We start from the raw sequence: 23,366 nt of genomic DNA, 5'->3' as shown, positions 1-23,366 counted from the left end.
AAACACCTGTCTGCTTAACCTGAGTGGATCCATTATGTCTGTTGCTTCACAACATAGACTGATACTCAGATATGTGAATGTTGCAATCTATGATTACAAATTAAATATAGAAAACTAAAAAAGAAAATTCTTCATAACTAAGTCCCCAAATGGTGAGTAGCCATTATTTGAAGGAGAATTTATTATCCATCTAAAAATCCTGAAGGATTATCATGTCAAGCTAGTAATTTAAGTTCACACAGGAAAAAAATCCCCCTCTCTCAGCTTCAAATGTAGAATGTAGTGATGACAACTAAATCATAAAACATACATTAAAAAATAAAAACACAACCACAATTGTTAAAGAAAAGATAAAATATGTCCATGCAGCCGAAACAGAAAAATAAACTTAGCAATAGGCTGGAGATGGGGTTGGAGAGGATAAAACCACTTACTCGCTGGGAAACAGGAAGAGGCAGCCAGAAGTTCAACTACTGTGGGGTAACATAAACCAATAATATTGAATATATGGTAGGGTAGCAAAGCTAGATCATTGCAGGAAACCAGAAGATGAGGCAGGGACTGCTAAGCAGAATAACCCTAAAAATGCTATGACCAGCACAGGAAGCTGAGACTGGCAAATGGGGTGTTGCCCAGGTAGGCAGTAGAGATAGTTATATAACTAAGACTTGCATCATGCCAAGCACTGCCTCAAAAACTCGACCTTTGAAAAGCCCCAAACTGACAACATAAAAAGTGGTTCTGAACTAGGGTCTGATCACAGTATTGCATCTATGAAAAAAGAACAAGTTGCCATAAAAAAGGGAAATTCGAAGGATAGATATTTTTAAATCATTACAATGTAAAATCATAATACAGGAAATGCAAAACTCTATAGATGTGTGGGGAGATAAAGTTGAAGATATCTTCCAAAATACAGAGCATTTAGACAATGAGACGGACGACAGAAAATGTAAGAAAATAATAAAATCAGCCTAGTAGGGCCAATATTAAAATAGTAGGAGGGAAAGGGATAGAGACAGAGATAGGGACAAAGAGCTAGTGTGAGAGTAAGTAAATGAGAGGGAAAGAAAGAATAGCAATTAAATAATTTTCTTTTAAATCCCATAGGCTTTTTTTTTTGAAAGTCAACTGAATATCAGCACAATGGATGAAAATAGATCCACAAGAACCTATAACAGTATTAGAACACAAGAGATGAAAAGAATATCCTACATGTTTCAAGAGAAAGAAAGATGAAATTGAGCACAGATGTTCAAGAATAATTTCAGACTTCCTAGCAGATACTCTGGAAGCTAGAAGGTAGTGGAGCAATGTTTTCAACTCAAGAGAAACAGAAAGGAAATCTAAGGATAGTGATAGAGATTCCAGGATGATACCTATGAACAAAACAGAGAGAGAAGCCAGTCCAAATTGTAATAGGGGAAAAGAGTAAAGAAACAATTTCAATAAGAAGATAAAACTAATAAAATATCTTTTGTGTCTGCATTTACTGAGAAGACATGTCAACACTGGAAGGGAGCTTGAGCTTAAAGTAGTGGTAAGTACATAAATGATAAGCACATTTTAAAAAGACAATTATTCCAATGAAAGCAAAACTAAACTTTGCACAGAAAATGAAAAGTAATACTATTATATATGGTAGACAGAATAATGGCCTTCCAAAGATGAGACTGTCCTAATCCCCAGAACCTGTAAGCATGTTATGCTACTGGAAAAAAAGTGATTAAATAGCAGATGGAATGAAGGATGCTAATCAGTTAACCTCATAATAGGTTATTTTGGATTATCTGAGTAAACACAATGTAATCACAAGGGTCCTTAAAAGTGGAAGTGGGAGGCAGAAGAGTCAGAAGTGGGAGGCAGAAAAGTCAGTGTCAGAGTGATATGATGTGAAAACGACTTGCCTGGTCATTGCTGACTTTGAAGATGGAGGAAGGGACCAGGAGCAAAGGAATACAGGAAGTCTCTAGAAGCCGGAAAAGTCAAGAAAACAAGTTCTCCTCAGAGCTTCCAAAAAGGAACATAGTCCTGCCAACGTCTTGATCTTAGCCCTGGAAAACCTGCAAAACTGTTAAAAAACTAAATTTGTGTTGTTTTCAGTCACTAAGTTTGTGGTAATTTATTACAGCATCTATGGAAAACTAATACAACATGTTATCTGGTTCAGCTATAAGTGGAATTTATATGGTCATAATAACACGAACAAAAAATTAAATCAATGTTATACTGAAATTAAAAGAGTATGGGGATGGGAGAAGAAACTTATATATGTTGTACAAGTAAGACAGATTTCAAAGAATCTGAACACTTATCTTCCAGAGTAGGAAATTAATAAATTTGCACAAACATTTAAAATTAAGATGGATCAGTATGTGCATGTTATTTAGAAATACGGTATAAATACCAAAAGAATAATCTGAAATGGTTGAACATGGTTGCTTCTAGGAAGCTGGGCAGGGATCTGCTGTTGTTTTTAACAAATCTTGGATAAATACTTGATTTTAAATTAAGACCTCATATACTTTTAACAAAAAGCAAACTTAAAAACATCATAAGCTTTTAACAAAAAAACAAAACTTGTTTAAAATCATAAAAGAATATTATGAACAACTTTAACCATTACGTTCAAAAACTGAAGAAACTGACAATTCCCTAGGAAAACAAATAGCAAATAGCAAACAAAAAACAAAACTAATGGATTAGAACAGAAATTGAACCAGGAGGTTAAACATCAAATCTCCCTACTAACACTTTGCATGCAATCAAAAAAGAATGGGATCACATCAGGATCCAAAATCAATTTTGTTAAACTATTAAAAAATAGTTCTTATCTTCTGCAAACAGTTCCAGAAACCGGAAAAAGATGAAAGCTATAAAAACTATCTTTTAGCTTAATGCAATATTCTTATCAAAATTGAACAGTATTGGTAATATCAACCTAACAACCTAGATGCAGGTTTTTAAAGGGAAAACAAATAAATCTAGCCACATACGATCTGTAATCAAGCAGATTTTTCTCTGAAATGAAAGGACAGCTTAATATTGAATAACCTATCAGTGCAATTCACAGTTCCAAAAAAGATGAAGCAGAGAAAAGAAGTTGAATTACCACTAGTAATTTTAAAAAATAGATTAACATATTATAAAAAAAGAAGTATAAGAGCATCTCAATAGATGAAGAAAACAATCATGCAATGAAATTTTCCTCTCATTCATGGTAAAAATTTTAGCAAATTAGAAATACAATGAAATATTTTATTTGATGAATAATATCTACAAAAAACCTAAAGGAAATGCCATACACAATGGAGACACATTAGAAACAATCTCACTCAAGTCAGAAACAAGACAAAGACTGCCCCATCCCTATCAGTAATCAATGTTTTATTGTGTATCTTAGCCAAAATAACAAGAAAAGAAATAATACCTCAACATAAGAATCTTAAAAGGAAGGCAAAATTGTTTTCATTTGTAGGAGAAATAAAAAAAAATCAAAAGAATCAACAAATTATAAGAATGAACAAGAATTTTCAAGAATACTAGATACAAGATCAACTTACAGATATCAATTTGAAAATATAATAGAAAAAATCCTAATTTAAATGGCCACAAAACAAAAATATAATCATCAAAAACTATGTAATGTAGCTTAAAAAGTGCAGATAGAGGTAGTTATAGCATTAAATCTTATATTAGATAAGAAAAACTCAATGGTTTAAGATTCCACTTTAAGATACATGAAAATGAAGAGCAAATTAAATTCAAAGCGCACGAAAGGAAGGAAATAATAAAATAAGAGCAGAATTCAATGAAATAGAATGAAGGAAGACCAAAAAAATCAATGAAACTAAGAGCTGGTTCTTTGAAAAGATCAATAAAAGTAGTAAACTTTTACACAGATAATGAGAAAAAAAGATAAAACAAAAATTAGCATTATTGGAAATGAAGACAAGTGGGTCACTACTGATCTTACAAAAATTAAAAGGATAATAAGAAAATATCAACAAATTTATGGAAATGAATTTAATAATGTAGATGAAATAGGCAGAATATTTGCAAGACATAATATCAGTTCTCACTTGAGAAGAAATAGATAATCTGTATAGCTTTTTATCTATTAAATATATTAAACGTATAGTTAAATTCACAGTTTAAAACCTTGGCTTAACTGGCGAATTACACCAAGTGTGATGGTCAGTACTGAGTGTCAACTTGATTGTATTGAAGGATGCAAAGTATTGATCCTGGGTGTACCTGTGAGGGTGTTGCCAAAGGAGATTAACATTCGAGTCAGTGGACTGGGGAAGGCAGACCCACCTTTAATCTAGTGGGCAAAATCTAATCAGCTGCCAGTGAATATAAAGCAGGCAGAAAAACAAACATTAAGAGGCGAGACTAGCCTAGCCTCCCAGCCTACATCTTTCTCCCATGCTGGATGCTTCCTGCCCTCAAACATAGGACTCCAAGTTCTTCAGTTTTGAGACTCGGACTGACTCTCCTTGTTCCTCAAGCTTGCAGACAGCCTATTGTGGGACCCTGTAATCATGTAAATTAATACTTAATAGACTCCCCTCCCCAACTAATACACCAAGTACTTAAAGAAAAAAGAATACTAATTCTACATAAGCTGTTTCATAAAACAGGGGAAAAAAACACTTCCCAACTCATTTTATGAGACTAGAGTGACTCTTCCAAAACCAAATAAATGCATTACAAGAAAAGAAAATTAGGCCGGGCGCGGTGGCTCAAGCCTGTAATCCCAGCACTTTGGGAGGCCGAGACGGGTGGATCACGAGGTCAGGAGATCGAGACCATCCTGGCTAACATGGTGAAACGCCGTCTCTACTAAAAATACAAAAAACTAGCCGGGCGAGGTGGCGGGCGCCTGTAGTCCCAGCTACTCGGGAGGCTGAGGCAGGAGAATGGCGTGAACCTGGGAGGCGGAGCTTGCAGTGAGCTGAGATCTGGCCACTGCACTCCAGCCTGGGCGACAGAGCGAGACTCCGTCTCAAAAAAAAAAAAAAACATAAAAAAATTAAAAAAAGAAAAAAAGAAAAGAAAATTAAAGACCAACATATCTAATGAATGCAGACACAAGAAAAAAACTTTAAATAAAAATTAACCCAGATATATATATATAACAAGAATAATACATCATGACCAAATAGAATGGTTCTATGGGAAATGGTAGAATGGTTCAAGACTTAAAAGTCAATTACTGTAACTCACCATATCAATAGACTTAGAAAGATCATTTCAATAGATACATAAAAAGCATTTACAAAAATTCAAGATCATGAACATACATTCATGATAAAAATCCCTCACCAAACTATGGATAGAAGGGAACACCCTCAAGCCTCTAAATGGTATGTGATAAAAATCCAAAGTTGGCACCACAGTTAATGATGAAAGACTGAATATTTCCTGCAATAAAATGAAGATCAAGGCAAGGAGATCTGCTGTAACCACTTCCATTCAACATTCTACTAGAGGTCCTATCCAGTTCAAATACAGTAAATATAAAATGAAATAATATAAATACAGCAAGAAAAAAAGATATGATTTGGAAAATAGGAATTAAAACTGTGTTTACTACCAGACAGCATAATCATCTGCATAGAAATTAGTTCAGCCATTGTGGAAGACAGAGTGGCAATTCCTCAAGGATCTAGAACTAGAAATACCATTTGACCCAGCAATTCCATTACTGGGTATATACCCAAAGGATTATAAATCACTCTACCATAAAGGTACATGCACACATATGTTTACTGAGGCACTGTTCACAATAGCAAATGCCCATCAATGATAGACTGGATAAAGAAAATGTGGCACATATACACCATGGAATACTATGCAGCCATAACAAAGGATGAGTTCATGTCCTTTGCAGGGACATGAATGAAGCTGGAAACTATCATTCTCATCAAACTAACACAAGAACAGAAAACCAAACATTGCATGTTCTCACTCATAAGGGGGAGCTTATGAGAACACATGGACTTAGGGAGGGGAACATCACACACTGGGGCCTGTCAGGGGGTGGGGGACTAGGGGAGGGATAGCATTAGGAGAAATACCCAATGTAGATGACGGGTTGATGGATGCAGCAAACTTCATGGCACACGTATACTTATGTAACAAACCTGCACATTCTGCACATGTACCCCAGAACTTAAGGTATAATAATAATAATTTTAAAAATACAGAAAATACCAAGAATCTAAAAACAAACAAAATAGCTACTAGAACTAGTAATTAAGTTTTATAAGGTCATAAGATACAATATCAATAGACAAAAATTAATTGTATTTCCATACACTAATAATAAATATCAGAAGTTAAAATTTATAAAAATACCATTTATAATAGCATCAAAAAGCATGTATTACTTAAGATAAATTTCACAAAATAAATGCAGGACCTATACACTGAAATATACAAAACATTGTTAAGATAATTTAAAGAAGAAATAAACAATAAAACGTTATACCATCTTAATATATCAGGAGACTCAAGATAGTTAAGATGTCATTTCTTCCCAAATTGACCTAAAGATTTAACTCAATCCCAATAAATCTATCAGTAGCATTTTCAGAGGAGAAAGTGAAATGCTGATTCATCAATTTATCTAGAAATACAAAGGACCTAGGATAGCCAAGAACATTTTCTAACTTTTTTCAAAAATAATCTTTAAATCAAGAACAAAGTTAAAGGATCCACAATGCTTTACTTCAAGATTTACTAAAATGCTATTGTAGTGTCTCAATTCAACAATATTAACATTTTGGGGCAGAGCAATACTTTATTGTTTGAGTAGCTGCCTGGCCTCTACCCACAATATGCCAGGAGCATGTCCCTCCAGTTGTGGTAACCAAAAATGTCTCCAGACATTGCCAAATGTCCCTGGGGGGAATATTGCCCCAGTTGGGAACCACTGAACTATAATAATTGATGCAGCATGTTAGTTTCAAGGTTACACAAATAGATCAAATAAACAGAATAGAGTCCAGAAGTAGATCCATCCATACACAGTCAGTTGATTTTGGACAACGGTGCCAAGGTAATTCAATGGGCAAAAGATACTCTTGTCAACAGATGGGGCTGGAAAAATTGGACATACATATGGAAAAATATATTATATATGCCTGGAACATTACCTTGCTCCAAACACAAAAGTCATCTAAACATGCACCAAAGATATAAATCAAAGAACAGAAACTACAAAACTCTAGAACAAAACAAGAGAGAATTATTTTGAACTTAATTAAGACAAAGACTTCTTAGAATACAAAAGGTACAAGTTATACTAGAAAACCCATTAAGAAAATGAAAAGCCACAGGAGGGCAGAAAATATTTTCAAAACACATATCTTTTAAAGAATTTCTATTATATTTAATACTATATATTGTATTATAGAATGACCCAATAATAAGAACACAAATATCCCAATTTTAAAATGGGCAAACGATTTGAATGGACATTTCTCCAAATGAGATACACAGATGGCTAATAAGCACATGAGATAATGTTCAGTATCATTAGTCATAGGAAAATGCAAATTAAACCACAATGAGCTACCACTACACACTCACTGGAAAGACTGACAAGGCAGGATACAAGGCTAATCTTCAAAAGTCAATAGCCGTCCTATATACCAGCAATGAATAACTGGAATTTGAAATTTAAAATGCACTATTTATGTTACCACCAAAATATGAAATGCTTAGATATAAATCTAACAAAATATGTATATGATATCTTTAAGGAGACTATAAAGCTCTGATAAGAGAAATCAAAGAAGATCTAAATACATGGAGAAATATTCCATGGTCATGAATAGGAAGACTCAGTATTGTTGGATAGGAAGATTAATTGTTAGTAAGGTCAGTTCTTCTCAACTGATATATACATTCAATGCAATCCCAACCAAAATCCCAATTATTTATTTTCTAGGTATCAATAAACAGATTCTGAAGTTTATATAGGAAGACAAAAGACCCAGAATAGTAAACACTATACTAAAGAACAGGAATAAAGTTAGAAGACTGACACTATCTGATAGGAAACAGGGCAGTGTGGTGTTGGTAAAAGAATAGATGAATATGTCAGTGGAACAGAATAGAGACCCCAGAAATAGACAGACCCACACAAATATAGTCAACTGATCTTTGATAAAGAAGCAAAGGTAATACAAGGGATAAATGATAGTTTTTTCAACAAATGGTGCTGGAATAAATGGCCATCCACTTGCAGAAAAAAGATGAATCTTGACAAAGACCTTACATTCTTAAGAAAAATTAGCTCAACATGGGTCATAGCCAGTAAAATACAAAACCAAAAAACTCCTAGACGATAACATAGGAGAAAAAAGAATGATCCATGAAAGTAAAACCTAATAAATTGACCTTCATTAAACTTTAAGATCTTTGCTCTGTGAAACGCACTGTTAATAGTATGAAAATACATGCCATAGACTAGGAGAAAATATTTGCAAAACATATATCTGGTACAGAACTTATATTGAAAATATATACAGGACTCTTAAACTGAACAATAAGAAAACAGTCCAGTTAAAAATGAGCAAAAGAACTGAAGAGACAGCTCAGCAAAAAAGATAAGATTACAAATAAGCATGTAAAAAGATGCTCAACTCTTACATCGCTAGGGAATTGAACACTAAAACAACAATGAAGTATCACTACACACCTATTAAAATGTCCAAAATCCAAAATGTAGACAACACCAAATGCTAGTAAACATGTGGAGCAATAGGAATGCTCATTTATTGCTGATGGCAGTACAAAATGATATAGCCACTTTGGAAGACAGTCAGGCAGTTTCTTACATAGCTAAACATAGTTTTACCATATGATCCAGCAATTGCACTCCTTGGTATTTACCCAAATGAGTTGAAAACTTATATCCACACAAAAACCTGCTCACAAACACTTATAGCAGCTTTATTCATAATTGCCAAAACTTGGAAGTAACCAAGATGTCCTTCAGTAGGTGAACGGATAAACAAACTGTGCTACAGTCTATGTGTTTATCCACACAATTGAATATTAATCAGCAATAAAAAGAAATGAGTTATCAAACCATGATAATACATGGAAAAATCTGAAATACATATTGCTAAGTGAAAGAACCCAGTCTTAAAAGCGACATACTGTAAGATTTCAACTGTATGACATTTTGGAAAAAGCAAAACTATAGAGAGAGTGAAAAGATCAGTGGTTGCTAGAGGTTCAGGCTGGAGGGAGGGATGAACAGGTATATAACAGGAGATTTTTAGGGCAGAGAAACTATTCTATATTATACAATAATGGTGGATATATGTTACACATTGTCAAAATTCATAGAAATGTAGAACACAAAGAGTGTACACAAATGCAAGCTATAGACATGAGTTAATAATAATATATCAATATCAGTTTATCAATTGTAACAAATGTACCACATTAAAGACATTAATAATAAGGGAAACTGGGGTAGGGGGATAGGGTAACTCAGTTTAATTTTTTTGCAAATCCAAAACTGTTCTAAAATAAAGTTTATTATTATTAATTATTATTATTATTATTATTATTATATTATTATTATTATTATTTGAGATGAAGTCTCACTCTGTCACCCAGGCTGGAGTGCAGTGGCGCCATCTCGGCTCACTGGAAACTCTACCTCCCAGTTTCAAGTGATTTGATTCTCCTGTCTCAGCCTCCAGAGTAGCTGAGATTACAGACACCCACCACCACCCCAGGCTAATTTTTGTATTTTTAGTAGAGACGGGGTTTCCCCATGTTAGCCAGGCTGGTCTCGAACTACTGACCTCAAGTGATTCACCCGCCATGGCCTCCAAAGCACTGGGATTACAGGCGTGAGCCACCGCGCCCAGCCTAATTTTTTAAAGACTGAAAATACCAAGTGGTGGTGGGGATAATGAGCAGCTGAGACTCTTACACACTGCTGGTGGGAATGCAAAATTATATAGCCACTTTGGAGAACAGCTTGACAATTTCTTATAAAGTTAGACATTTACTTTGCATATAACCCCAGAAGTCCCCTTCTAGGTATTTACCTAGCATAAATAAAAATATATGTGAAGCCAAAACCTGTACAAGAACATTTATAACAGCATTGTGACAGCATTATTTATCATGACTAAATAGTGGGAAAAAAACAAATGTCCCTAAACTGTTGAATGAATAAATTTCTCGGCAATAATAAAGAATAAACAATAATGAAAATATGCAACAACATGGATGAATCCTAAAAGTAAGTGCTAATTAGAAGAAGCCGGACACAAAAGACTACATACCAAATGTTTCCATTGATGTGATAGCATAAAAGAAACAACACTTTGAGGACAGTAAACCTAAGACCTAAAACCATAAAATTCCTAGAAGAAAACCTAGGCAATACCATTCAGAACATAGGCATGAGCAAAGACTTCATGTCTAAAACACCAAAAGCAATGGCATCAAAAGCCAAAATTGACAAAGGGGATCTAATTAAACTAAAGAGGTTCTGCACAGCAAAAGAGACTATCATCAGAGTGAACAGGCAACCTACAGAATGGGAGAAAATTTTTGCAATCTATCCAACTGACAAAGGGCTAATATCCAGAATCTACAAAGAACTTAAACAAATTTACAAGGTAAAAACAAACAATCCCATCAAAAAGTGGGCAAAGGATATGAACAGGCACTTCTCAAAAGAAAACATTTACGCACCCAACAAACATGAAAGAAAGCTCATCATCGCTGCTCATTAGAGAAATGCAAATCAAAATCACAGTGAGATACCATCTCACACCGGTTAGAATGGCAATCATTAAAAAGTCAGGAAACAACGGATGCTGGAGAGGATGTGGAGACACAGGAACACTTTTACACTGTTGGTGGGAGTGTAAATTAGTTCAACCATTGTGGGAGACAGTGTGGCAATTCCTCAAGGATCTAGAACTAGAAATACCATTTGACCCAGCAATCCCATTACTGGGTATATACCCAAAGGATTATAAATCATGCTACTATAAAGACACATGTACCTGTATGTTTATTGTGGCACTGTTCACAAATACTTAGAACCAACCCAAATGTCCATCAGTGATAGACTGGATAAAGAAAATGTGGCATATATATACCACAGAATACTATGCAGCCATAAAAAAGGATGAGTTCATGTCCTTTGCAGGAACATGGATGAAGCTGGAAACCATCATTCTCAGCAAACCAACACAAGAACAGAAAACCAAACACTGCATGTTCTCACTCATTAGTGGGAGTTGAACAATGAGAATACATGGACACAGGGAGGAGAACGTCACACACTGGGGTCTGTCAGGAGGTGGAGGGCTAGGGGAGGGATAGCATTTGGAGAAATACCTAATGTAGGTGACAGGTTGATGGGTGCAGCAAACCACCATGGCACATGTATATCTATGTAACAAAACTGCACGTTCTGCACATGTACTTCATACTTATAGTATAATTTTTAAAAAGAAAACAAAAAAAAAAGAAAATAGACAGATGGTTTCCTGGAATTGTAGGTAGAAGAAAAGAATTGACTGCCAAGGGGCCCAAGAGAATCTGTTATGGTAAGGGAAATTTTCTCTATCCTTATTGTGGTGGCACTGGTGGTAGTGTTTACACAATCATATACATGTGTCAGAACTTAAACTGTACACTTACAAAGGGTAAGTTTTATTTTATGCTAATTATACATTAATAAATCTGACTAAAAAATAAAGTTGACTGGGACTAAATCTAATATGTAAGAATATTATCAATAAATTTACCAACCTTCATCAAAGGTTGCAAAAAGTCCTGAATAAATGCCAAGATATAACATATTCATAAATAGGAAATCTCTGTCAAAAGGATGTCAATTCTTCTTCAAATCATTCTACAGATTCAATATAATTTCAAGAAAAAAAAACATTACTTTCTTGTAATTTGATAATTTCATTTTAAAATTAAGGTAAGTGAGGAAAGGACCAAAAATAAGATGATCCAGAAAAAAAAAGAAAAGTGGTGTGAGTGTGGATGAAGGCCGTGTACAGTAACTTGACTTTACAAATATACAAATATCAAATTCATTATAAAGCATTTGTAAGTAAAACAACACAAATGTAGACAAATAGATTAATGAAACACAATAGAGAGCCAGAAATAGACTCAAACATGTATAAAAATTAGGCAATGTGGTGGAGTTTGCTTTCTAAACTAGTTGTGTATAAACGACATTTAAAACAAATAGTATTTTACATGGAAAAAAACTGCTTAATATTTTACATTACATACAAGAATAAAATCCAGATGGATTAAATAACTAAATGTAAAGAAAATTTCTTGAACTCTTCAACAAAATTTTGGAGGACATTTTTTATGATCACAGTATCAGTTATATCTCTTAAAGCATGACACAAAAAGCACAATTCATGGAGGAAAAGATTGATAAACCTGACATGAAAATTTAAAACTTCTGTAATGATAAAGGACCCCATAAACAAAATAGAAAGCGAAGTAACATTATAGAAGCAGATATATGATACGTATATCTCAAAAATAATTAGTATCCAGAATATATAAATAAGTCTTACAAATCAGTAAGAAGAAGCAACTGAATAGAAAATTAAGCAAATGTGGGTGGCCCTGAGTGTCATGTTTGGAGGGATGTGGAAAGGAATGAAACAGGGGCTAGACACAAAGAAAGTTAAAGGTTATATATAATGTTTTATTTCTTTTATTTAAACATATCAGAAACCAAAATGACAAAATGCTAACAGTTGTTCACTCTAGTAGTATATATGTGGTTACTTGTTCATTGTTTTGAAAGTCTCTCTGAGTTTCCCTTAAACTTCCAAAATAAAAAAGGGGAAAAGAAAAACAAGAAAATAACTTGTAAACTATAAATTTATAATAATAAACTTGAGCAAAGTAAAAAAAAATAGAAGTTAAAATTATAAATACTAATTTTCTGCATAATCAATTAGCAGAAATAATGGTAGAAAGATCCCCTTCACAAAATTAAGAGCATAAAATAAATGTTACTGCTATCCATTCTATACAGATAAATCTAGGCTTAGAGAGGCTACACAGCTAGTAAGTAGAAGAGCTGAGGTAATAAAAATTATTTTAAAGCTACAACAATATTTAAACTTTGTAACTAGGACAAGAAGAGACAGACTAAAAGAAATGAAGAATAGATAAATTCCAAACAGTATCTACTATATATATTACAATTTGTATATATTGCAGATCAGTGTTAATGAATGAATTATTCAGTGTTTGGTGCTATGAAACAATTGGCAGGGAAAACAATTTAGAAAATTACCTCACACCACACAGCAAAATAAATTTCAGAGGGATTAAACATAAGCAATAAAAACTAAAAATTCATTTAAGCACTTATCCAATTTTGAATGAGGAAGAAATTCTTAAACACGAATTCATCAGAAGAAATTACAAATGAAAAGATAAATATAATTACATAAAATTAAGATTAGTATGCATAAAAGTCTATTTAAAATGTAAACTTTTAAATTTAAACGTTTAAAATGTAAGTGGGAGAATATTTTCCCTACATTTGACAGAAAAAGGTCTAATGGGTCAACTAAATATACATTGCCCATAAAAATTGTAAAAAATGTAAGTTCTTAATGGAACATGTACAAAGATCAAAAATAGATGTTCATAGAAATGAAACAAAATTGATCAAAAAAGTATTCAATCTCATTATAATAAAAGAAACACATATTAAAACAGTAAGGTACCATTTTATCCCTATCATATTGGTAAATATTTTAAAAGAATGACAATAGCCAGCACTGTCATAGGTGTATGAGCAGTAATCAACAATCTTATATAGTGGAACACCTTCACATATATATGAAGAGCCTTTCAAAAATTAGTATCTTCAGACCCAGTAATGCCTTTCATAAAAACTCATCTTAATAATTCATTCAACAAACATTTACTAAGTATCCACAATATGTCAGACCTTATTGTAGGTTCTAGGGGATATAAGGGAGAAGAAAATGGAGAAAAAAATGCCCGTGCTTGAGGGACTTACACCCTAAAACAGGAATCCAGACAAATAGATGTAATGTATCTAGTCTATTAGGTGATGACACAAGCCAAAGGTTTAAAAAAGTAAAGCAAGAAAGGGGAAGAGTAAGTGTTGGAAAAGATGGGTTTGCATTTTTATGTGAGATCGTTTAGAATTCAAATGTGACATTTGAATAAAGATCTAAAAAGGTGAGGTTCAAAGAAGCAAAAATAATTTAAATGATCAATATGTGATCTGTCATACAATTATAGTAGAAATTGAAAACTGAAAAGTATGTAGCTATTAAAAATTGTTTGAAGGCTGCTGAACGATGTGGGGAAATGCTCACAATATAATACCAATGAAAAAGTCAGATCAAAAGACTGGATTAAGAAAATGTGGCACATATACACCATGGAATACTATGCAGCCATAAAAAAGGATGAGTTCCTGTCCTTTGTAGGGACGTGGATGAAGCTGGAAACCATCATTCTCAGCAAACTATCGCAAGGACAAAAATACCAAACAACTCATGTTCTCACTCATAGGTGGGAATTGAACAATGAGAACACTTGGACACAGGAAGGGGAACATCACAAATTCCTTTTCATATTATCTCTGTATAGATCCTATCAGTGTATCTCTCTGGAGAACCCTGATTACAACAATGACATTATAGAATAATCATGTAATATAGAATGAGGCAAACTTGAGTTTGACCTTGAACCTTGCCTCATTTAGCTGTACCATAAGTTATGTATCTTCTGGGAGTCTTGGTTTCTTCATGTATAACATGAGTAAAATAATATTTACTTGATTGGTTTGCACCAAGAAACAAACAGGATAATATGTGCCAGGCACCTGGCACATCATAAAGTGCTCAACAAATGCACAGTAGATGCTGTCAGTGCCTGCCCTCAACTAGATCTCCTCACCCCTACCATTTCAGTGCACTCCAACCCAACTCCCAACCACCAGCATAAGCATTTCCTTGCCTTTCTCCTCCTGCTGCAGCCTGCTTTCCCACCAAGAAGGCAGGCCTGAAATGCCAGGGAACAAATGCTCCCTGGGAGCAGCCCTTGGCAACTAACTATAAGGGCCAGTATGTAAAGACCCTGCTCCCTCGATGCCTGAGTGGGATGGCTTTGAGCTGTATGGTTTACACTGTTCCCAGAGGTTCTCCACTGGGACTAAGCACCAGTCCTCCACACTGATGGCTGGCTTGTGAAATGCCCTTTCTTGGCTGTGTTGCTTCTCTGTCACTCTTCTTCATGCTTCTCCCCATGATCCCTCTTTACCTCCTAAACTACAGTAGTCCTCCTTATGGAGATATGTTCTGAGAACCCCAGTGGATGCCTGAAACTGCAAATAGTACCAAACCCTATATATACTGTATTTTTTCCTATACAGACATATCTATAATTAGGCACAATAAGAGATTAACAACAATTACTTCTAATAAAATAAAACAATTATAACAATAAAAAAAAGAAAAAGTCAGGTCAAAAATAGTACATATAAGATGTGATTCCAATTGCACAAACACAGAAACACATCTGAAAGGAAATACAGCAAGTTATCTCTGGACTAGGGATTTAGAGGTGATTGTTTTTTTAAAAAAAAAGTCTCCTCATTTTCAAAATTTTCTGTAATGAGGTTGTTTTACTTTTATAATCAGGAAAAAACAATTTAATGGTAGATATTACAATCTTAAGGTAGATTAGAAAATATACACAATTTTTTAAATGGAAGTGCTAGCCATTCATGCTTAAAGTACTGGGTCCCATTTTGGACATCATACATTAAGAGGGATACTGAAGATGGAAGTGTCTACTGTAGAAATTTCTCAAAATATGTATCACATAAGCTCAAGAACTAGCAACATATAGACTGAAGAAAAGATGAGAAGAAGAACAACAATGGTTAAACATTTGAATGGCCATTATGAAGAAGGGGAACAGCAATTATACAGTATTGCTGTTGCTCCAAGGTGTAAGACCAATAGGTTGAATTCAGAAGACAGATTGCAGGTCAGTATGAAGAATAACTTGCTAACAACCAAGCTGTCTATTATCTGGTGGTGTTAAGCAACCTTTCCTGAAACCATTCACACTGAAAATAGATGACCATATGTACTGGGTGATAAGACTGCCATTACATGATTGTTAAGGGCCCTGCCATTTCTGAGCTCCTCTTGTACTATTTTGAAAAGATATTTTATACTATGGTCACTTACATAATTCCATCTCCATCCACCTCCCCTTCCCTTCAAAAATATATATAATACTTGTGTTTTTTAAGAAATCAGTTTTTAAAGAGAAAAGTACCCTTCAAAATATATGTCCTGGAGATTTTTATTCCCCCTTCTGTGTATATTCAGCAGACATATTCTGTGCAGACATCAATATGTTTAAAATCATGCTTTTAAGTATAAAAATGCTTTTATATTACCAACCAGTGTTTCCCTTCACATATATCTTCCCCCCAGGAAGAGACTACCTGGACCATTACATTTCAGAATGAGATAATCACCTTGCACGTATTTAACAGTATCATGCCCCATCTTATTCTCAGTGACTTTAGTTTATTTCAAACCAGCAGTAATAAAAATATCACCTAATATCCAACTTTACTATATATTTTACAATATAGTCAGTTCTTTCCTTAACTTTGAGGACAGTTCACAATTTCGGTCACCTCAGGAATAAAATAAGGAAGGTGAATTTCAACGACCTCTTCTAAAGTCTGTGAATACTTCCACCAAAATTATCAACCTTCAGAATTCTGTATAAAGTTATTAGTGTTGCTTATATAAGTGACCGAACCTGAGCTACCTGCACAGAACCGTGATAACACAATATAGAGCAGAACATGAACTATAGAACCTCACAGCTTGGAGGGTCTTTGTAAATATCTTAATAGGTTCATGTCAGTCACCCTGTTCAAAACCCTTTTCCAAACCTCCCCCCACATTATTTTGCAGATATGGAAACAGGCTCAAACAAGACAAGTGATATGTCAAAACAAACCGAGTATCCAAGTCAGGACTAGGCTATCAGAAATCCCATTTTAAGAGGGATTTTTAATATCAAATTCTTCATACTTTTTATCAAGTGCCTCTTCCTATAAATTGCTGAATTGAGAGAGTTGGAGGACCTGGGAAAGGCACTGGGTCTTTGTGAGTTTCAGTTAAGCCACACAACATATAACCTAGTTTTTAAGTAAGTCACTGCTCCTGTGGACATGAGCCTGGAGGGACCCTTACCTTCCCTTACTGTTGCAGCACAATCATCTGCCATACATTTGCAAAATGGGTATGCATCATCCAGCTGAAGTGTTCGTAAGCACTGTGACCATTAGAGTGGGAAGGACTGTTATAAACCAGATATCATTTATCACTACTCAACTCTGTTGTGAAGTTTAATAATGGTGACCACACCTTTCTTCTTAAAGTGGTACATTTTCCTCTACATATGAATCACAATTTATGACTATGTAGTTCAGTAGTTTGTCAAATAATGTCTATCTCACTACCTAAACCATGAGCCCAGGATGGCAACAACTTTGTCTGTTTTGCTCACCATTATATTCTCCATGCCTAGTAAATGGTATGTATGCAATAAATAAATTAGAAGGTGCCTCTCCTCTCTTAGCACCTTCAAAACATACTCTTCTAATTTTCCTTCCATATCTCTGACTTTTTCTCCTTTGTAGCCTTCACATAAGGATCATCGTTTTCCCCCATATCCTAAAAAAAAAAAAAAAAAAAAAAAAAAAAAAGCATTCTTCAAAGTACCACCCCTGAATCTCTTTTATTCTATTTCAAGTATTGAGAGGCAATGACTCTCAAATCACTCTCTCCAATTGACTTCTTTCCAGAGTTCCAATCCCATATTTTCAAATGTGCTCAGTACCTTTTACTGGGCTACAACAATATTACTACTTGTGTGACCCCAGGCAAATCAAGTCACTCACCCTGTCAAGATGGGTTTGCTCATCCCTAAAATGAGGGAGTTGCATCTCTTTTACATATAAAGTCCTAATTCTCCCATCTAGCATTCAATATGATTTATAGTCAAGCCCTCCACCTATCTTGCCAAACACATCTCACGTAAGTATTTCTGCATACACTTTACTCCAACACAACTAGTCTCTGAATAGAATACCTTTCCCATCCCCTAATTCTGCATACTCAAAGTTTGTCTAATCTTCAAAGCTCATTTCAAATGCCACTTCCAGGAAGGTGTCTTTGATCTCCTTAAAGCCCTTTGCTTCTCTTTTATGGGTGTAGATCTCATCTCCTAATACTATAGTTGTTTGTATACTTCTTCTCTTTCCTACTTGACTGTGTCATCTTGGAGGTCAGAGGCTATTCCTAAATAATCCTGTATCTCCCACATTACCTTTGGTTCATCGTAGGCACTTAGTAACCTTATACTGAACAGATTCCATTAAGCCATGTCAGTTATCCTGCTCAAGTCCCTTTAATCAGTCCCACTCTTTCTAGAATAAAGACCAACAGCCTTATAATGGTCCACTCCAGCAATCCCTTCAAAATAAAATTGAGATACCAAGTAACTCTCTGAAGTAGTCAAGTTGGATTTCTATCCACTCTAAGAAATTTTTAAAATGGGATGAATCCTGTTTCCCCAATACAGAAGAAAGCCCAAATTACCTTTCCTTTATTGAATGTATGGCCCCACAACTAATGTCTAATGGTTCATTCATTTACTTAAAAAACATCTGTTAGGCACCTACTCTATGTCATACACTAGGCTAAAGGCTAACGGTATAATAAACTGAACTGATACAGCCCCTCACCCTCTTGGAATATATAACTGAAAGTATAATTTGTAGAAACTCTAAGGAAATTAAGAGTTTTAAGAAAAAACAAACATTTTATCTGTCACAACACATAAACAATGCAACTTTGTGTAAATGTTGAATTCTTCATTAAAGGAGATATTTAACTGTAGAGTAAAAGATCATCGAGAGGTGATTTAGAAATTAAAGCTGGGTGTAATTTGGGCCTCTTAAAGTAGGTGGGCAGATAGCCTAGACCAGTGCACTCAAAATGTAGCCCGCCAATCAGTGCCTGTCTGTGAACTTTTATTACCAGACTGTAATGACCAAAGTACAGAAGTACTTAGAAAATATTACACTTAGAAAAAATTACTTAGTACTTAGAAAATATTACTTAGAAATATTACTTAGAAATATTACTTAGAAAATAGTACTTAGAAAATATTACACTTAGAAAAATTACAGCAATTTGAAAAAATCATTTTATGTCTGTAGAATCTAATAATACAAATGTGGGCTTATCTTTCGTATGTCTTATCTTTCATTTTCTAGCAATTCATGGTTAATTTATTTTATTAAATTAACAGTCTTCTGTGATGGATTAGGAAAAGACAAACAACAACAATAACAACAAAAAAAAATTTCCTTCACTAGCAGAGTTTGACCAGTACTCTACTAGAGCTTTGCTACTTGAAGTGTGGTCAGTGGAACAGCAGTTTCAGAATCACCTAATATCTTGTTAAAATGCAAAATCCAAGGCCCCTGCCATAGACTCTCTGAATCACAATTTGCATTTTGAAAAGATGCCCAGGAGATATTTTTACACATTAAAGTTTGAGAAACACTGGCCTAACGATTTCTGAAGCCTCTCATAACTCTGAAATCTTATAATTTACTTTAGATAAAGAATTTCAGAGTTGAAAGACCCTTAGAGATACAGTCCACTTCAACATCTTATAGATGGAAAAACTGAGACACATGGAGGGGAAGTCATATGTCCAAGATAATTGGCAAATCATCAGAGCTAGGAATGGAACCCAAATTTGCTAACAGCCAAGTCAGTGTTCCATTCTAGCAACCACATACTCACCCCTTTCCACCCAGTCCCTCTGTATTGTATCCCCTCAGTGATGTAATTATTCCTGAGGTGTTTTCTGATAAAATAGCTTATTCTTCTACCTTCTGTATACTGTATGAACCTTGAACTACCACTACTTCAAATGTGCTTTTCTTTATTAAATTAGAAAATTTCATAATTTTCTTTACGAAAATTCCTGCCACTCAAATCTTCCTACATGCCTATTGTCTGGATGCCATATAGACATTCTGGGGGCTTTAGAAGGACCAGTACTAACCAATTTCTGGTCTTTAGGAATATGAAAGCGACCTTCCTTGCTCCCAACAGTCCAGTTGACACCAGATATCAAACTCATCCAAGGAAGAGAACATACACTATCAGGGCTGTTTTAGAAAACTCCGTAGGGTCAATTTGTGGCTAACAAACAAGTGGGCTATTAGGCCATATTAAAAATAGTCTAGGCCCCGCGTGGTGGCTCACGCCTGTAATCCCAGCACTTTGGGAGGCCGAGGCGGGCAGATCACGAGGTCAGGAGATCAGGACCATGGCGAAACTCCGTCTCTACTAAAAATACAAAAAATTAGCTGGGCGCAGTGGTGAGCACCTGTAGTCCCATCTACTCAGGAGGCTGAGGCAGGAGAATGGCGTGAACCTGGGAGGCGGAGCTTGCACAAGCTGAGATCTCGCCACTGCACTCCAGCCTGGGTGACAGAGCAAGACTTCATCTCAAAAAAAAAAAAGAATAGTACAATTTCCAGCATAAAGTAAATGATAATCCTTTACTCTGTGGTCTTATTGGTTAAGAGGGAGGCATGATTACTATCTTCAACTAACTGAAGAACTATTATTAAGAAAAAGCAAATTTGTTCCAGACAGTCCCAAAGAACCAATGAATATAAGTTACTGGGAAACAGATTTTGGCTTATAATGGGGAATACTTTCTGACAATCACAGTTGCACAATGACACAAAGAGCCACATAATGAGCTCTCTATCACTGCAGGGAGTTCAAATAGAAATCAGTCAACAAATTGGATGCTTAGGATAAATTCAAGAACTGAGTAGAGAAATAAAGCTTAATGACTGACCTTTTGGGCTCCCTCCAGTTCCAAGGTTTTAGTATTCTAAAATTTTCGGCACAGAATAACTCCAAATGCTCAGGAAATTAGAATAAGGTCTGTTTTTTAAAGGCGCAGTTTGGAGCATGTTGGGTGGATGAGGCTATAAAAAGTGAAGTACGATTTTCAAGGAAAGCAAGCTGACCAATGAAAGTCTTTCGTGCAGCCCCTTCCAGAAATCCAGGTGAAGCCTGGCTCCAGGCTAAGTTCCTGTTACTCTACACAAAAGCTAGGCCACTACTTTCCAAAAAATCTTGCCAAGCCACACTGTACCTATTGTATCTATACTTGCCTAACAAAGGTGCATAATTCTTCCCAAGAAGGCAGTAGTGCTTCATGGTTAAGACCATGGATTCTGGAACCAGGTTGCCAGTGTTTTAATTTCCAACTGGGACATTTAATTGCTCTGCAATCTTGGACAAGTTACTTAACCTCTCTGTGCCTCAGTTTTGTCAGTAAACCAAAGATAATAATAGTGTCTGTTATTCAATGCACTATTCTGCCACAATAATTTAATGAAGTAATACACACTAAACAGTCCAGAATTCAAAATATACTACATACTCAATAATGTTAGCAATTAGTATTAGGAATGTCATAATTACTACCACAGGCACAGCAGTGTCACTTAGAAAGCTCCCATCAAACAATTAGATCCCTTCCCCTACCAGTTCAGAGGGGCTATACTACAAGAGCCTCAATCAGTCTTTGCATAGCTCCAGACAACCAGAACTTGCTGACTCTCCATAAGCCAAACTATTCATGCTAGTAATCCTACCTCATCACCCTGCTTTTCATCAATCCAACAGCCACCCTTCCCCCAGTCCTGCGGGTGGACTGTGCCCATGCCACCCGCAGCCACAGCAGAGGAGCAGTAAACTGGGAGGCCAGTTCCAGACAAACCATCAGGTGTTTCCTCCCTTCCAAGGACACAGCTGGACTTAATATGATGCCTATGAGTGGGATGGGGTGGGGTATCTGAATCTCTGATCTAGGATGTCAACTCAACTACCTGGAATTGAGGGTGGGCAAGCAATGGAGCTTCTCTCAGGGAAACAAGGCAAACCTCCCAAGTTTGTGGAGGAAGTCAGGCCCAACCCCACAGCGAGCCCCTTAAAGGAAGGGGAGAGGGCTCAATCTGCTTGAAAGGAAGCAGTTATTTACAACTTTCTACTCACTTGCATGTGGGGGAGGTAATGAGGAGATGGGGAAAGAGGCTGCAAGGTACCCTCCTTTTTTATTTCCAGCAGTGAGAAGCAGCTGCGGAGAAAGAGTTAAAGAAGGGAGAAAGCTCCAGCCATTACTCCATCCCTGGTGCCTAGAGCTGTCTGGGGGGTCATGACAGTGCTGTCTGCTTTGGCTAGGGGCCACTCCGTGGCTTTCTGCAGCAGCTGCTGGGGCCCCCCAAGCAATTTGCAAGGTCAGTGCTGACCTGCTTCCAAAGAGGAACAAAACAATTCACTGACAATGAAGCAAATCACGCACATACCACATCGCAACCCCCCTTCCTCAAATCGGGTTTTACCTCAGTGTCTCCCTGCTCAGATGCCGCCTCTGGGCTTCCACCAGCCCCACTGGGGAACCCAGGATAGCATCACAGCTGCAGAGCATGCCTCGCCTCCCGGCCAACCCAAGGAGACTCTCAGTACGGGGGAGAGATGCTATCGCTAAAAGAGACCTGAGCTTGGGGGAGGGGGAAGAAGGAACATCAGTGTTTCTTACCGAGCTCTACAGTCTGAGCGGAGAGGAGAGAAGGATGAATGAACTGAAACAAGTTGGAGGTTGAGCCCTGACAGAGCTCGGCTTCTGGCTTCTTCTTCTCTCTCTGGGTCTCTCTCCTGGTCCCTCTCTCGGTCTGTCTCTCTGGTTTGCTCGCTAGCTTGCGCGCGCTCGCTCTCGCTCTCTCTCTCTCTCTCTCTCTCTCTCTCTCTCTCTCTCAATCTGCCTCCCTCCCTCTCTGTCAGTTTCTCCCTCCCCTCCTCCCCTCCCCTTCTCCCCTCCCCCTTTGCTGGCTTTAGGTTCACCACTGGTGCTTAGCACGCGGCTGTGCTGGGGCTGTGAATACAGCACTTGCAAGGCTTTAGATGTGGTTGTTTTACGAAATACTAAAGTAGTATTTTATTCCTTAAAGCATCCAACAGAGAAATAGAGGGAAGCCCAGAGAGAAAGGGAGGAGCAGAGGAAGCAAAGGGAAGAGAAAGAGAGCAAAAGGGTAAGAGCGAATAGGAGGATAAAGGAAGTATGGGTTACTGTAGCTGATGTGTGATGCTTACTTGCTGCTCCAAGACTGAAGAGAGCTTCCTCTT

General features: G+C 36.1%; 1 protein-coding gene across 1 annotated transcript in view; it reads right to left on the bottom strand.

The window, feature by feature from the left end:
• GABRA3 (gamma-aminobutyric acid type A receptor subunit alpha3) overlaps nt 1-22,972 on the bottom strand; it is a 289,627-nt gene extending 266,655 nt beyond the window's left edge. The window contains exon 1 of the mRNA XM_007993008.3: nt 22,783-22,972. The gene's annotated coding sequence lies outside the window, so the exon portion shown is untranslated. The remainder of the gene's footprint in view (nt 1-22,782) is intronic.
• Nucleotides 22,973-23,366: the final 394 nt, after the last annotated feature.

The sequence above is a fragment of the Chlorocebus sabaeus genome, chromosome X, assembly GCF_047675955.1.
Source record: "Chlorocebus sabaeus isolate Y175 chromosome X, mChlSab1.0.hap1, whole genome shotgun sequence".
In the NCBI taxonomy this organism is placed as follows: Eukaryota; Metazoa; Chordata; class Mammalia; order Primates; family Cercopithecidae; genus Chlorocebus; species Chlorocebus sabaeus.
The sequence above is the reverse complement of the archived record's forward strand: the minus strand, read 5'-3'. Positions and strand labels throughout refer to the sequence as shown.